Genomic DNA, 14,842 nt, shown 5'->3' on the forward strand with positions numbered 1-14,842 from the left:
ATGAATAAAATTAAATATTAAAAATACAAGATTTAAATGTCATGATAAATTTTGATGAACCCATGTTTCTCTGATTTGGGATAATTTTCCAGAAATTTATTGTGTGTATTGGATAAAATTTTATAATTTTTTTGAAAACGTATAAATCTTCTGGGGTTTTTAAGGAAAACTGAATTTTCTAAAAATAATAATAATAACTAAATTATAAATAATAATAATTGTATTAACAAGAATTACATTGGTAAGTAGTTGGCATTGTTTAATGCTAATTACATTGCTTAAGTAGGACCAATCTTAACTTAGTTTCAATGACCAATAAATTATATTTAGTAAACTCTAACTTAATAACAAATGCCAATTAAGATAAAATACATTTATAATTTATAATATTATCGGCAAGTATTTTAAAATTTCTCTCAAAGTACAAACGAAACTAAAAATATAAATTACGCTTTATTTTAAAAGTATTTTGAAACGTGACCAAAATGGTTAAATTGAATATATGCAATGCAGATGATGACGACAATAGTGACTGGGTGTTCGTAAAGAAGTATAACTTAATTTTCATAAAAGGAGAGGAAGGAGGTACTTAAAAATACCTTTATATACATACTTATGTATATTGGTACCCAAGCCTATATTTATTGTATTTGTATTATTAGCACAAAGTATTTATTGTTGTTATTACGGGCAAATATTGTATATATAAGTATTGTATAACAATGTAGACTAATAAATCTTCAATTTAAATGCATACACATATTTTTAAATAGCATTTAAATTCCCCCCAAGAGAACGGGATAATAAATCATAGATTATTTCAGAAAATCATTTGCATGATAAATTTTAAATTAAACAATTGACATTCTCAAGTATGCAGGAACATTTAAGTAGATATTACTTACAATAAGTCAGTCGAACATAAAAAAGGCTTAAGTGGTTTAGAAAATAAACACTAAGTACAATCTTTAATATACCCCCAAAAGGTAGGTATGAAATTTTGTTGTTATTTTTTACAATTTATTTATTTATATTTCGAATGTTTCCAATTTTAATTCCTTTTGGAAAAATTATATTTTAAAAGAAATTTTAAACAAGAAAAATTTTAAATTTAAGTAAAATAATTAATTTTTTTGACATGGGTTTATTTTCTAATAAAAACTTTTGAAATATTCTAGTTCAGTTCTAGCTCTAGATCAGTTCCAGTTCTACTTTTACTGCAGTTCTAGTCCAGTTCTAGTTCAGTTCTAGTTCAGTTCTAGTTCAGTTCTAGTTCAGTTCTAGTTCAGTTCTAGTTCAGTTCTAGTTCAGTTCTAGTTCAGTTCTAGTTCAGTTCTAGTTCAGTTCTAGTTCAGTTCTAGTCAGTTCTAGTTCAGTTCTAGTTCAGTTCTAGTTCAGTTTCCTAGTCAGTTCAGTTCAGTTCTCGTTCAGTTCAGTTCAGTTCTAGTTCAGTTCTAGTCCGTTCATAGTCATTCTAGTTCAGTTCTAGTTCAGTTCTAGTTCAGTTCTAGTTCAGTTCTAGTTCAGTTCTAGTTCAGTTCTAGTTCAGTTCTAGTTCATGTTCTAGTTCAGTTCTAGTTCAGTTCTAGTTCAGTTCTAGTTCAGTTCTAGTTAGTTCTAGTCAGTTTTAGTTCAGTTTAGTTAGTCTAGTTCAGTCTCTAGTTCAGTTCTCGTTCAGTTCTAGTTCATTCTAGGTTCTAGTTAGTCTAGTTCGTAGTTCAGTTCTAGTTCAGTTCTTAGTTCAGTTCTAGTTCAGGTTCTAGTTCAGTTCTAGTTCAGTTCTAGTTCAGTTCAGTTCAGTTTTTCAGTTCTAGTTTCAGTTCTAGTTCAGTTCTAGTTCAGTTCTAGTTCAGTCTAGTTCAGTTCTAGTTCAGTTCTAGTTCAGTTCTAGTTCAGTTCTGTTCAGTTCTAGTTCTAGTTCTTCTAGTTCAGTTCTAGTTCAGTTCTAGTTCAGTTCTAGTTCAGTTCTAGTTCAGTTCTAGTTCAGTTCTAGTTCAGTTCTAGTTCAGTTCTAGTTCAGTTCTAGTTCAGTTCTAGTTCAGTTCTAGTTCAGTTCTAGTTCAGTTCTAGTTCAGTTCTAGTTCAGTTCTAGTTCAGTTCTAGTTCAGTTCTAGTTCAGTTCTAGTTCAGTTCTAGTTCAGTTCTAGTTCAGTTCTAGTTCAGTTCTAGTTCAGTTCTAGTTCAGTTCTAGTTCAGTTCTAGTTCAGTTCTAGTTCAGTTCTAGTTCAGTTCTAGTTCAGTTCTAGTTCAGTTCTAGTTCAGTTCTAGTTCAGTTCTAGTTCAGTTCTAGTTCAGTTCTAGTTCAGTTCTAGTTCAGTTTCTAGTTCAGTTCTAGTTCAGTTCTAGTTCAGTTCTAGTTCGTTCTAGTTCAGTTTCTAGTTCAGTTCTAGTTCAGTTTAGTTCAGTTCTAGTTCTAGTTCAGTTCTAGTTCAGTTCTAGTTCAGTTCTAGTTCAGTTCTAGTTCAGTTCTAGTTCAGTTCTAGTTCAGTTCTAGTTCAGTTCTAGTTCAGTTCTAGTTCAGTTCTAGTTCAGTTCTAGTTCAGTTCTAGTTCAGTTCTAGTTCAGTTCTAGTTCAGTTCTAGTTCAGTTCTAGTTCAGTTCTAGTTCAGTTCTAGTTCAGTTCTAGTTCAGTTCTAGTTCAGTTCTAGTTCAGTTCTAGTTCAGTTCTAGTTCAGTTCAGTTCTAGTTCAGTTCTAGTTCAGTTCTAGTTCAGTTTAGTTCAGTTCTAGTTCAGTTCTAGTTCAGTTCTAGTTCAGTTCTAGTTCAGTTCTAGTTCAGTTCTAGTTCAGTTTCTAGTTCAGTTCGTTCTAGTTCAGTTCTAGTTCTTCTAGTTCAGTTCTAGTTCAGTTCTAGTTCAGTTCTAGTTCAGTTCTAGTTCAGTTCTAGTTCAGTTCTAGTTCAGTTCTAGTTCAGTTCTAGTTCAGTTCTAGTTCAGATCTAGTTCAGTTGTAGTTCAGTTCTAGTACAGTTCTAGTTCAGTTCTTGTGCAGTTCTAGTTCAGTTCAATATGTCTGATAAAACAAAATATGCTCCAAAAAGAAACTGGCAACCCTTTATTCGAACTTTAAATTTGAAAAACATACCAAAGGAACCCATTACATACATACATATGCACATAGATTGATTACTGGAAATTTTCTAAACAATGTTTATTTTATTTAATTTATCTTTATCAATCTTTCGCTAATAATAAATTAGGCAACAGAAAATTAAACTTTTTTTCAATGTCTAATATGTATAATAGATAATCTTAAAAAAATGTTCTCTCAATTGTTTAAAAAAATCAATTTGGGAAAATAATTTGAATTTCTAAATGTAAATACGGTTTTTCAAATTTAAAGCAAAACTAAAATGCTTTATAATTAAGCTCCTCTATATGTTTGTATGTACATTTCTTTGAAAGCACAAATTCATAGTTTATAAAGAATCTATTAACGCTTCCTCGAACTATCATAAAATTTTATTAGCTACTCAAAAACATTTTTTTTATAGTTTACATTAGATAAATGTTCATCCAACTCTATAAAAAAGTTTTCCTTTCTCCTCAATGCTATTTTCCAAAACAAAAGTGAAACTTTAACAATATGATTCCTGTTTGTTTTTCTTCTCCGATTCCTACCTACCCACGTATACCCAATGATGGTGCATTATTTTCTTGTGTGTGTGTGTTCTTCCACTGGCCCTCAAATGCAACAACCATGGCAATCATTTGAATACTTTAATTCTTTTTATTGCTCTTGAGTATGATCCATAAAATTTGGGAGAAAATTGAGGGAAAAAAGAAAATTGTTCATCGTGTACTCCGATGAAGTCATTTAAATTTTTGTATTTTTCACTTGTTGTTTCAAGATAAACAAATCGTAAATAAAATAATCATCCTCCATTCAATGAATAAACAAATTTCGTGTTTGTTTTCATTAACATGTTAATGTTCGTTTTTTTAATTTTTCATCTTTAATTCGTTTCTTTTTCTGGTCAAAATAATAAAAATGGAGGGATATTGGTCATGGTTAGAGTTTCTATTCTAGGGAAATTAAAAATAAATTATAGCCAGATATTTATTCAAACTTAAAAAAAATATTATTTTCTAAATTAAAAAGTCATGTTTAGTACCAATTCGATTAGTGCAGTTCTGTTTCACGTCACACAGTGGTATAGGAAAAAAAAAAGAGGGAAATAATTCGGTAACTTCTAAACGGTTAATCCGATTTTAATGAAATTTGGTATGCACAAAGAGGAGGTGTTGTCGAGTTTAGGTTTTGAATTTGGACCTTATAGGCCAACCAGGGGCCCGGCGGGGGGTCATCAAATTAGGACACCTCGGCTATGTTAAATTTTTAAAACGATCCTATTTCTTCATTTGAGTTCCGATTTAAAAAAAATTTCGTATATAGAATCTCCTCATCGAGCACTATAAAAAATGTCGTCGTAGCAGTAAATTATCTCTTATAGTTTAGGAGATATTCGCATTTGAATATTAAAATTTTAAAATTTTTACCCTCCTTACTTTAGTTTTTTTGATAATAGCAGGTCCAAATATTCCCGATTTTCGCCATTTTTTTTTATTTGCTTAACAACAAGTTTATATACCAAGCAGTGAAAGAATTATGTAAAAATCATGACTGAGTCCAAAGTTATAGGCATTTAAATTTAAAAAATTAAAAAAAGGCGATTTTTTGTCATTTTTTTGGGAAAAAAGTATCTTTTTCTTTTTAAGTTATCTAAAAAGTTTCTAAGAAGATGTATATAGAATTTATACTTTTTGGAAAGCTGACTTTACATAAAATACGATAAATGAAACAAAACCTAAAAATTTTTGATACCGAGGGGACCAGGTCCATCCAAAAAAACCCTATTTTTTATGGAAAATTAAATTTTGAGCAAAAATTCTCAAATCGCATAGTCGATATCAAATTATAGTGACCTGTTTTATATGACCCAATAAGTTCTTAATCATTTTGTAACGGGTTTCGATAACCCCGCCCCTGGTATGGATATAATAGGCAAAAAACCAAAAATCCCATTTTTGGGATTTTTTAAAACTTTTTTGGGAATTCCGGGATTTCTAATAAGAAAATTCGAAATTTTTATTTAATTTTGGATTTTGAGTAAAAAAATCTACCTAACTGTAAAATTTCATCAAAAAATATTCATAAATAAAATTTTTATTGCAATTTGAAAAATTTGTATCTTCGCAAAAACTGAATAAAAAACATTTTTTAATTTTTTTTAAAAAAAGTATTCCGCGAATTTTTTAATTTTCAAAAATTATATACAGTTTTGAAAAATAGACAAAATTACCTTTCCATTGATATATAACATGCCTACCTAATGTTTTTTAAGTGACAAATTAATTAGGGAAAACTCAACATCTTTTAGAAAATTTACCTAGCACTATTATTTTCATCCATATATGTAACAAATTTAAGAGTTAACCTTATGGATGAAAATAATAGTGCTAGGCAAATTTTCTAAAAGATGTTGAGTTTTCCCTAATTAATTTGTCACTTAAAAAACATTAGGTAGGCATGTTATATATCAATGGAAAGGTAATTTTGTCTATTTTTCAAAACTGTATATAATTTTTGAAAATTAAAAAATTCGCGGAATACTTTTTTTAAAAAAAATTAAAAAATGTTTTTTATTCAGTTTTTGCGAAGATACAAATTTTTCTAATTGCAATAAAAATTTTATTTATGAATATTTTTTGATGAAATTTTACAGTTAGGTAGATTTTTTTACTTAAAATCCAAAATTAAATCAAAATTTCGAATTTTCTTATTAGAAATCCCGGAATTCCCAAAAAAGTTTTAAAAAATCCCAAAAATGGGATTTTTTAGTTTTTTGCCTATTATATCCATACCAGGGGCGGGGTTATCGAAACCCGTTACAAAATGATTAAGAACATATTGGGTCATATAAAACAGGTCACTATAATTTGATATCGACTATGCGATTTGAGAATTTTTGCTCAAAATTTAATTTTCCATAAAAAATAGGGTTTTTTTGGATGGACCTGGTCCCCTCGGTATCAAAAATTTTTAGGTTTTGTTTCATTTATCGTACTTTATGTAAAGTCAGCTTTCCAAAAAGTATAAATTCTATATACATCTTCTTAGAAACTTTTTAGATAACTTAAAAAGAAAAAGATACTTTTTTCCCAAAAAAATGACAAAAAATCGCCTTTTTTTAATTTTTTAAATTTAAATGCCTATAACTTTGGACTCAGTCATGATTTTTACATAATTCTTTCACTGCTTGATATATAAACTTGTTGTTAAGCGAATAAAACAAAATGGCGAAAATCGGGAATATTTGGACCTGCTATTATCAAAAAAAACTAAAGTAAGGACGGTAAAAATTTTAAAATTTTAATTTTCAAATGCGAATATCTCCTAAACTATAAGAGATAATTTACTGCTATGACAACATTTTTTATAGTGCTCGATGAGGAGATTCTATATACGAAATTTTTTTTAAATCGGAACTCAAATGAAGAAATAGGATCGTTTTAAAAATTTAACATAGCCGAGGTGTCCTAATTTGATGACCCCCCGCCGGGCCCCTGGTTGGCCTATAAGGTCCAAATTCAAAACCTAAACTCGACAACACCTCCTCTTTGTGCACACCAAATTTCATTAAAATCGGATTAACCGTTTAGAAGTTACCGAATTATTTCCCTCTTTTTTTTTCCTATACCACTGTGCGTCAGTTCAAGTTCAGTTCTAGTTCAGTTCTAGTTCAGTTCTAGTTCAATTCTAGTTCAGTTCTAGTTCTGTTCAGTTCTAGCTCAGTTCTAGTTCAGTTCTAGTTCAATTCTAGTTCAGTTCTAGTTCAGTTCTAATTAAGTTCTAATTCAGTTCTAGTTGAGTTCTGGTTGAGGTCTAGTTGAGTTCTAGTTGAGTTCTAGTTGAGTTCTAGTTGAGTTCTAGTTGAGTTCTACTTGAGTTCTAATTGAGTTCTAGTTGAGTTCTACTTGAGTTCTAATTGAGTTCTACTTGAGTTCTAATTGAGTTCTAGTTCAGTTCTAGTTCAGTTCTAGTTCAGTTCTAGTTCAGTTCTAGTTCAGTTCTAGTTCAGTTCTAGTTCAGTTCTAGTTCAGTTCTAGTTCAGTTCTAGTTCAGTTCTAGTTCAGTTCTAGTTCAGTTCTAGTTCAGTTCTAGTTCAGTTCTAGTTCAGTTCTAGTTCATTTCTAGTTCAGTTCTAGTTCAGTTCTAGTTGAGTTCTTTTTCAGTTCTAGTTCATTTCTGTTCAACTTCTGATCTAAGTATGTTCTAATTTATTTCTTAAGTTTCGACCCCAAGATCCTGATGGACACTTGGACAGACATCGTTAGAACGAATAGAATTCTAAGGAAATGTTTATTATTTAAAATGGAAGTAAGAGTGTAGTTTTCAACAAAAATTTAAACAAACACATAATACTATCCTTCAAAATTGGTTATATAAAATTGAATTGATACCCAAAATTTAGAAATATGGACTAATCTATAAAATTTGTTAGTTAAGTTGTTTTGTTAAATAAAGTTCAACAAAAACCATGAATTACCAAAAAATAGTGATCTCGTTTAGGTAGTTATGAAGTCATGAATTGAATGAAATAAAGAAACAAGAAAGAGCATTAAATAAAAGGTAACAGAATAACAGAAAAATTAACGAAGAGTGTATGTAACAATGATCTCTCTTGCAGTCATGACGTCATCATTAGAGTTCATGTAAATCTATATATATAAAAATGAATGTGTGTTTGTTTGTATGTTTGTATGTTTGAACGTTATAGACTACTAAACGGCTGAACCGATTTTCTTGAAATTTTCACAGCATATTCCTGCATGTCTGGAATAGGTAATAGGCTACTTTTTATTTCGAAATTTCAAGTGGGCGATGAGCCACGCCCACATTAAGAAAATATAAAATCCGTATATTTTAGATAATATAACAGTTAGAGTCCTCAAATTTTGTCGGAGCCACTTTAGTGTCAATATGATCATTTAGGACAAAAAGTAGGCGGACTAGCATTAGGGGGCGTGGTACCTCCCATATAAATTAAATACAAAAATTCGTTTATCTGGGAAACTAATAGAACTAAATTCTTAAAATTTAGCACGAAGAACTTTAACATCCATATAAACATTTTGGGTAATAAATTGGCGGACTACCCATGAGGGGAGCGGCACCTCCCATATTAATTAAATACAAAAATTCGTTTATCTGGGAAACTAATAGAACTAAATTCTTAAAATTTTGCACAAAGAACTTTAACATCCATATAAACATTTTGGGTAAAAAATTGGCGGACTACCCATGAGGGGAGCGGCACCTCCCATATTAATTAAAAACAAAAATTCGTTTATCTGGGAAACTAATAGAACTAAATTCTAAAAATTTTGCACGAAGAACTTTAATATTCATCTGAACAATTTTAAGGAAAAAAGAGCGGACTTTCATCTGGGGGGCTTGGAGCCCCCATATGAATAAAATAGAAAAATTCGTATATCTGAGAAACAATTAGAGCTAGAATCATTAAATTTTACTTGAAGAACTTTGACATTCACCTGAACATTTAGAATATAACGGGCGGACTTCCAATGGGTTACTTGGTACCTCCCATATGAATTAAATACAAAATTTCGTTTAACTGGGAAACTAATATTACTAGATTCTTCAAATTTTGAACAAATTATTTTAATAATCATCTGAATATTTTGGAGGAAAAAGGGCGGACTTTCATCCGGGGGGCTTGAAGCCCCCACATGAATTAAATTCGTATATCTGAGAAACTATTAGAGCTAGAATCTTCAGATTTTACATGAAGAACTTTGACATTCATGTGAACATTTAGAGAATAACGGGCGGACTTTCAATGGGGGGCTTGGCACCACATATATGAATTAAATACAAAATTTCGTGCATCTTGGAAACTCTTATATTATTCAAATTTTTTGTAGATAGATAGAAATTGGCGATAGATAGAAACTGGCGAACTTGCAATAATTTGCTTGACATCTTTTATATGTAACATATAATAAATCTGGTATTTATTTATACATATTCCTTTTAGGGTAGCAAAGCACACTGGGTATAGCTAGTAATTAATAAAGAGGATAAGAAGATAACTAATAATATGTAAATAAAGTAAATAAAATAAGGCTAGCAGAAATGTTAGCTAAACAAATTTCTTAATAGCTTAAAAATGTGTATGACGTCATTTATGAGGATCGAAAAAAGAGTACAAACAAACATTTTTCCATTTAACTAGGCTCAAAGAATTGAATAGAAAAGTCGATTGTTTGTTTATGAAGATATTTTTGTGAAAACAATTTCACTAATAAACCAAACATCAATAAATTACGAAAAATACCAGGATATCTGAAATATTAAATAACCAATTTATTTATTGCTTAAAATTACTTATGACGTCATCAACAGAATTTGTTAGTAAATATGGACGAGAAACGGAATTATAAAAATTGTTTTATTGTACTAGAAGAAGCAGAGCATTAAAAAGAGAGACGATATATTATTATTGTAAACGCAGCACAGCTTATAAACAGATATTGCGATACATACCAGGGTAGCAGAAAAAGTAGTTGTAAATTTTTTGTAATTATTGATCTCTTCCAGTTAGTTATGACGTCATCAATAGAATCCATGTAAATTAATTAAGAAAGAAATAAAAAGGATAAGAAGATAGATGATAACTAATAATAATTAAAATAAATAAACAATAATAATTATTATTTATGAACACCATAAATTCGAAAAAATATCAGGCTAGCAGAAATTTTAGCCAAACAATTTCTTAATAGCTTAAAAATGTTTATGACGTCATCAATAGAATTCATGGAAATAAGGGAAGAAAAAAAAAACAAAATACATAATTTGTTGTATTGTACCAGGCGCAAAGATTTATAAAGAAAGACCAATGTCTACAAATATATTTCCTTTATAAACTTCATGATCCTCATATTGATGACGTCATTGATATTTCATTTATGTAAATGAGGAACGTAAAAAAAATTAAAAAGTACAAAATTTGTCAATTGAACCAGGCTCAAAGAATTGAATAGAAAGAAAGTCGATTATGAAAATATTTTCACCAATAGACCAAAAATCCAAAAATTACGAAAAACACCAGGATAGCAGAAATATCAACTGGCCAAATTCTCTATTGCTTAAAATTACTCATGACGTCATCAAATGAATTTATTAATAAATAAGGACGAGAAACGGAATAATTAAAATTGTTCTATTGTACTAGGCGCACAGCATTAAAAAGAGAGGCAATAAAATAATATTCTATATGAGTGAGCAAAACACCACATAAACAGATATTGCGATAAATACCAGGCTAGCAGAAAAAGTAGTTGTGAACTTTTTTAATTATTGATCTCTTCCAGTCAGTTATGACGTCATTAACAGGATTCATATTAATAATAAACGTAGTAGATAGAGTTTATGGAAAATTTTTTTAAAGTTCATTAGGCCATCAGAAAATGTAATAAGCATCAAATGAAATAAACAAGTGACGTCATAAGAATGTATAATTACTATTTTCTTGATTTATTAATTAAATCAATATGATTTTCCTAAAAATAATAGGTTATCAGCAATTTTAGCCAAGGTACTTTTTACAATCCTTTTTTGATCCTCATATTGATGATGTCATCATTCCTGTAAATAAAGAAAATATAGATATTGTGTATTGTACCAGGTTCAAAGAATTAAATAGAAAGTTGATTGTTTACAAAAATACTTTTTTCATTAATCCCTCTTCCAGTCAGTTGTGACGTCACCGACTGGATTTATATAAAACAGGAAGGTTTATGGATCATTTTTTGTAAAGTTTACTAGGCTAGCAGAAATATTAATAAGCATAAGATGAAATAAAATTTAAAAAACAAGTGACGTCATAATTAGTTGTTTTTTAATGTTCATTCATTACACATTTTACATAGTTATTATTGCTCCAAAAATAACCGGGTTTCATAACATATAAGTAGGTGGATTATTATTATTGGAATTACATTTTTAATTTGTTATTTTGAAATATATTTTGTTAACAAATTTGTTTAAAGGAATAGGTTACCAGTATTATTAGCAAGTTTGTTTTTTACATTATTTCTTTTGATCCTCCTTCATATGTTTTGTTTTTTTTTATCCATCTAAATTCGCTTAAAATACAAGAACATCATCTGAAAATAAAATAGGAGAGCAGGAAAATTAGTTAGCTAAAATTTTATTTAAATTAAGTTATGACGTCACAACATAAACAAATTTAATACAATAGCGAAGTATGTACAAAAGAGAGTACAAAAATGAAAGTTAAGAATTTGTTCATGCAGAGTTGCCAGATGAAGTGGGATTACAACGAGAAATTACTTACAAAATATTAAAAATATTAATTTTAATTCATATTTAAGATAAACATTAGCACATTTTTAATAATACAAGAAACATTTGCATATGACCTATTGATTCTTCATCAGAAGATCATGAAAATATCATTTTATATGTTTATTAGAACTTAAAATAACAAACAACCAACCCTGAACGATATACAAAGAAAGAAATCGAAATAATTAAAAATATCAGTTGTTCAGCAAAATTAGAAAGTGTCAAAGAAAAATACAATAAATAATAAATATATATTTTGATGACGTCATTACATTTTATTGCATCTCTTCTTTAATTTTCCTTTTTATTGCATATTCTCTTTTCCATAACATTGGAATTTGTTACAATTTGTTGTTGTACACAAAAATGTAAATCAACAACAATTTGACTATTAATGATCTACCGTTATGTTGTTTACATTTAAACTACACATTTGCACCCTACTGTCGGTAAATTTATAGAAAGTGGAATTATTTCCGTATTTGAAAACGAAAAATTCTTTCGGAATGAAACCACTTCCAGTTTTTAATTGAAATTTGTATGTAATTCATGTTTTTTCTTAAAGTTTCAATAACAAGAACCTTTACTAAAATATGATTCTGGTTTTGATAAGCTAAACAGAATCAATTTTAAATAAAATCAACTTAATTTTAATTTTTTTGTGAACTAACTACATAATGCGGAATTTGGAGAAGCTAGAAATAAATCGATCGGAATAATAAACGGAAACCATTCCGATCGACATTTATGACAGATCTGTATATACTGAATTATACTACTAATTATGGCATAAATCCTTTACTCATCAACATTAAAAACACATTAATATGAGAATACAGAGCATTTATTTTTATAGAAATCTAATTTTAATTAAATTTTCAAAATAAGTTATCTACAAAAATTAAAATAATTCAATTGATATAATAAAATTGCATTTAAAAATATTTGAGAAATCAAAATAAAAAATAAACTTAAATCTATATCGAACATGCCACAGATATTGATATTGAGCCGATAAACTGAATAACCTAAAGAAGCGATTTCAACCTGCAAAAATAAAAACTTAATCAGTTTTATACTATATTTAAATTGACAAAATTACAAACAGACTTCCCGATTTTCTGGTCTAGTAACATAATCCAATAGAATCTTTTGGGTTTCTTTCATTGTCTCATATGTTTGATTACATATTAGGAAGTATAAGTATGTGTTGATACACGACAATGTTGGAATAACAAGCAGCCCGGAAAATTCGATTACAATTGCATTATATTCTAAGTAGTTTATATCTACTATGATCCCATAAACAAACACCGCATTTATAAGCAGTATACCCAAGAGCATACTGAATATGGCGGGTCCATAGATGGCATTAACATCCTGCAGTACTGTCACTAGCTGATAGTAAACGCTGGCGAAAGGTCGTTTTACTGCTCCATTTTGCAGCTGAATATTTAATTTCGAAAAACAATGTTTAAAATAACTTAGAATAAGACCATGGTGCAATATCATATAATGTTGCATGGCATATAAGTAACCTTCAAACACACATTGAATTATATAAAACCAGTCCGTCTGCCATACTACACCAATATTAATTACATTAGCCAAACTATTTGCTAACGTGATAATAATATTCAGAATCATAATTTTTTTAGTATTTTTATCAGCTGAAATATGTTGCTGTTTATCAAAATATTCGGTCTGCAATTTAAATAATATATACAGCCATTTCTTCAAAATTTTATCTCCTTTAATCCGCAACAATGTTACCATAACAAATAAAGAAAAATTGGAGAAAAGAGTTCCAAAAGCAGCTATATTATCGACAAGACTCTCTTCATTAACAAGTTCAATATTGTACATTAGTTCGATTAATCCATTTATAATGTACAAAATATTTTGAAAATACACCAAAATTTTAATAATTATATACGATTTTACGACACGTTTATCGATATATAAGGTGGTAAAACCCAGAAATATACCATGACAAAGACCTACACGCAATAGCCAATCAAGCCAACGATTCATTTCCGATATTCAATACAAACTGAACGTTTTTGTAGATTAGTAAAATAATTTGGTAAAATTTAAACATGAAGGTGTAAATATTTTAATTATAACAAATGCATTTTTATATAATTACCATATTTTCAATAGTTTCATTTTAATAAAAAAAATATACACAATAAATATAATTACAGCTACACTCAGTTATATTAAACTTAACTTAATTGTGATTAGATTTTTTTATTTAAAATTATTAACTAAATAAAAGTGCTTGATATAATATAATACCATTTAAAAATATTTGAGAAACTAAAATAAAAAATGAACTGAAATCTATATTAAAAATGCCGCAGATATTAATATTAATCCGACAAATTGAACATCCTAGAAAAGCGTTTTCAACCTGCAAAAAATAAACATTAGTTTTTTAATTTTAACTTTTTCAAAATGACTAACTTCTTGATTTTCAGGTCTAGTAGTATATTCCAATACAATTCTCTTAGTTTCTTTTGTTGTCTCATAGGTCCGATTACATATTAGAAAGTATAAGTAGGTGTCGATAAACGACAACGTTTGAACAGTAAACTGAAATAAACCTTCGGTAATAAACTCTTTAAATTCCATGTACTTTATTGGTTCTATGATCTCAGAAACATATACTACATTTAAAATTAATATTCCCATGAGCATAAAAAATATGGCAGGTCCATAAATGGCATTCACTTCTTGTAATACTCTTGAAAGTCGAAAGTAAACATAGGCAAAAGGTTCTTGCACTTCTTCCTGTTGTAACTGATTATTCAATATTGAAAAACAATGATTAATATAACTCAGTAGGAGACCATGATGGAATATCATATAATGTTGCAGGGCATATAAGTAACCTTCAAAATAATAGTGCATTATATAAAACCAGTCCATCGGCAATTGCACACCAATATTAATTAAATTAGTCAAACTATTTGCCATCATAATAATAATATTCAGAATCAATATTTGTACAGTATGTTTATCGGCTGAAATATATTGCTGCTTATCAAAGTATTTCGTCTGCAATACAAGAAATATTTGAAGCCATTTCTTTAAGACTCTATCTCCCTTAATCCAAAAGAATGCGATCATAACAAATAATGACAAATGGGAAAAAATAATTGCAAAAACACCAAAAAATGCTACAAGATCCTCATCATCCCATAATACAAGATTGTATATTACCATCAATAACGAAATGATAACATACATAATGATTTGGAAATACACAAAAATTTTAATCAATATATGCGATTTTACAAGTCGTCTGCGGACATCAATGTATAAGGTAGTGAATCCGAGAAATATGCCATGACAAAGGTCTAGACATAATAGCCAATTAAACAAACGTGTCATATTCGATTTTTAATATAAACTGAACGAACGATTTTGTAAAAATAAGT

The 14,842-nt window shown here is 28.8% G+C and overlaps 2 protein-coding genes across 3 annotated transcripts in view; one reads left to right on the forward strand and one right to left on the reverse strand.

Annotated features, from left to right (window-relative positions):
* LOC119601698 (3-hydroxy-3-methylglutaryl-coenzyme A reductase) overlaps positions 1–14,842 on the forward strand; it is an 89,891-nt gene that overhangs the window by 55,570 nt on the left and 19,479 nt on the right. The window lies entirely within an intron of this gene.
* The window catches only part of LOC119601700 (probable Dol-P-Man:Man(7)GlcNAc(2)-PP-Dol alpha-1,6-mannosyltransferase), a 41,271-nt gene continuing 37,606 nt past the window's right edge, over positions 11,178–14,842 (reverse strand). The window contains exon 9 of the mRNA XM_037952832.1: positions 11,178–11,194. The gene's annotated coding sequence lies outside the window, so the exon portion shown is untranslated. The remainder of the gene's footprint in view (positions 11,195–14,842) is intronic.

The sequence above is a fragment of the Lucilia sericata genome, unplaced genomic scaffold, assembly GCF_015586225.1.
Source record: "Lucilia sericata isolate MDLA Ls3-8-SP2 unplaced genomic scaffold, ASM1558622v1 Contig000186F_arrow, whole genome shotgun sequence".
NCBI classification, from domain to species: Eukaryota; Metazoa; Arthropoda; class Insecta; order Diptera; family Calliphoridae; genus Lucilia; species Lucilia sericata.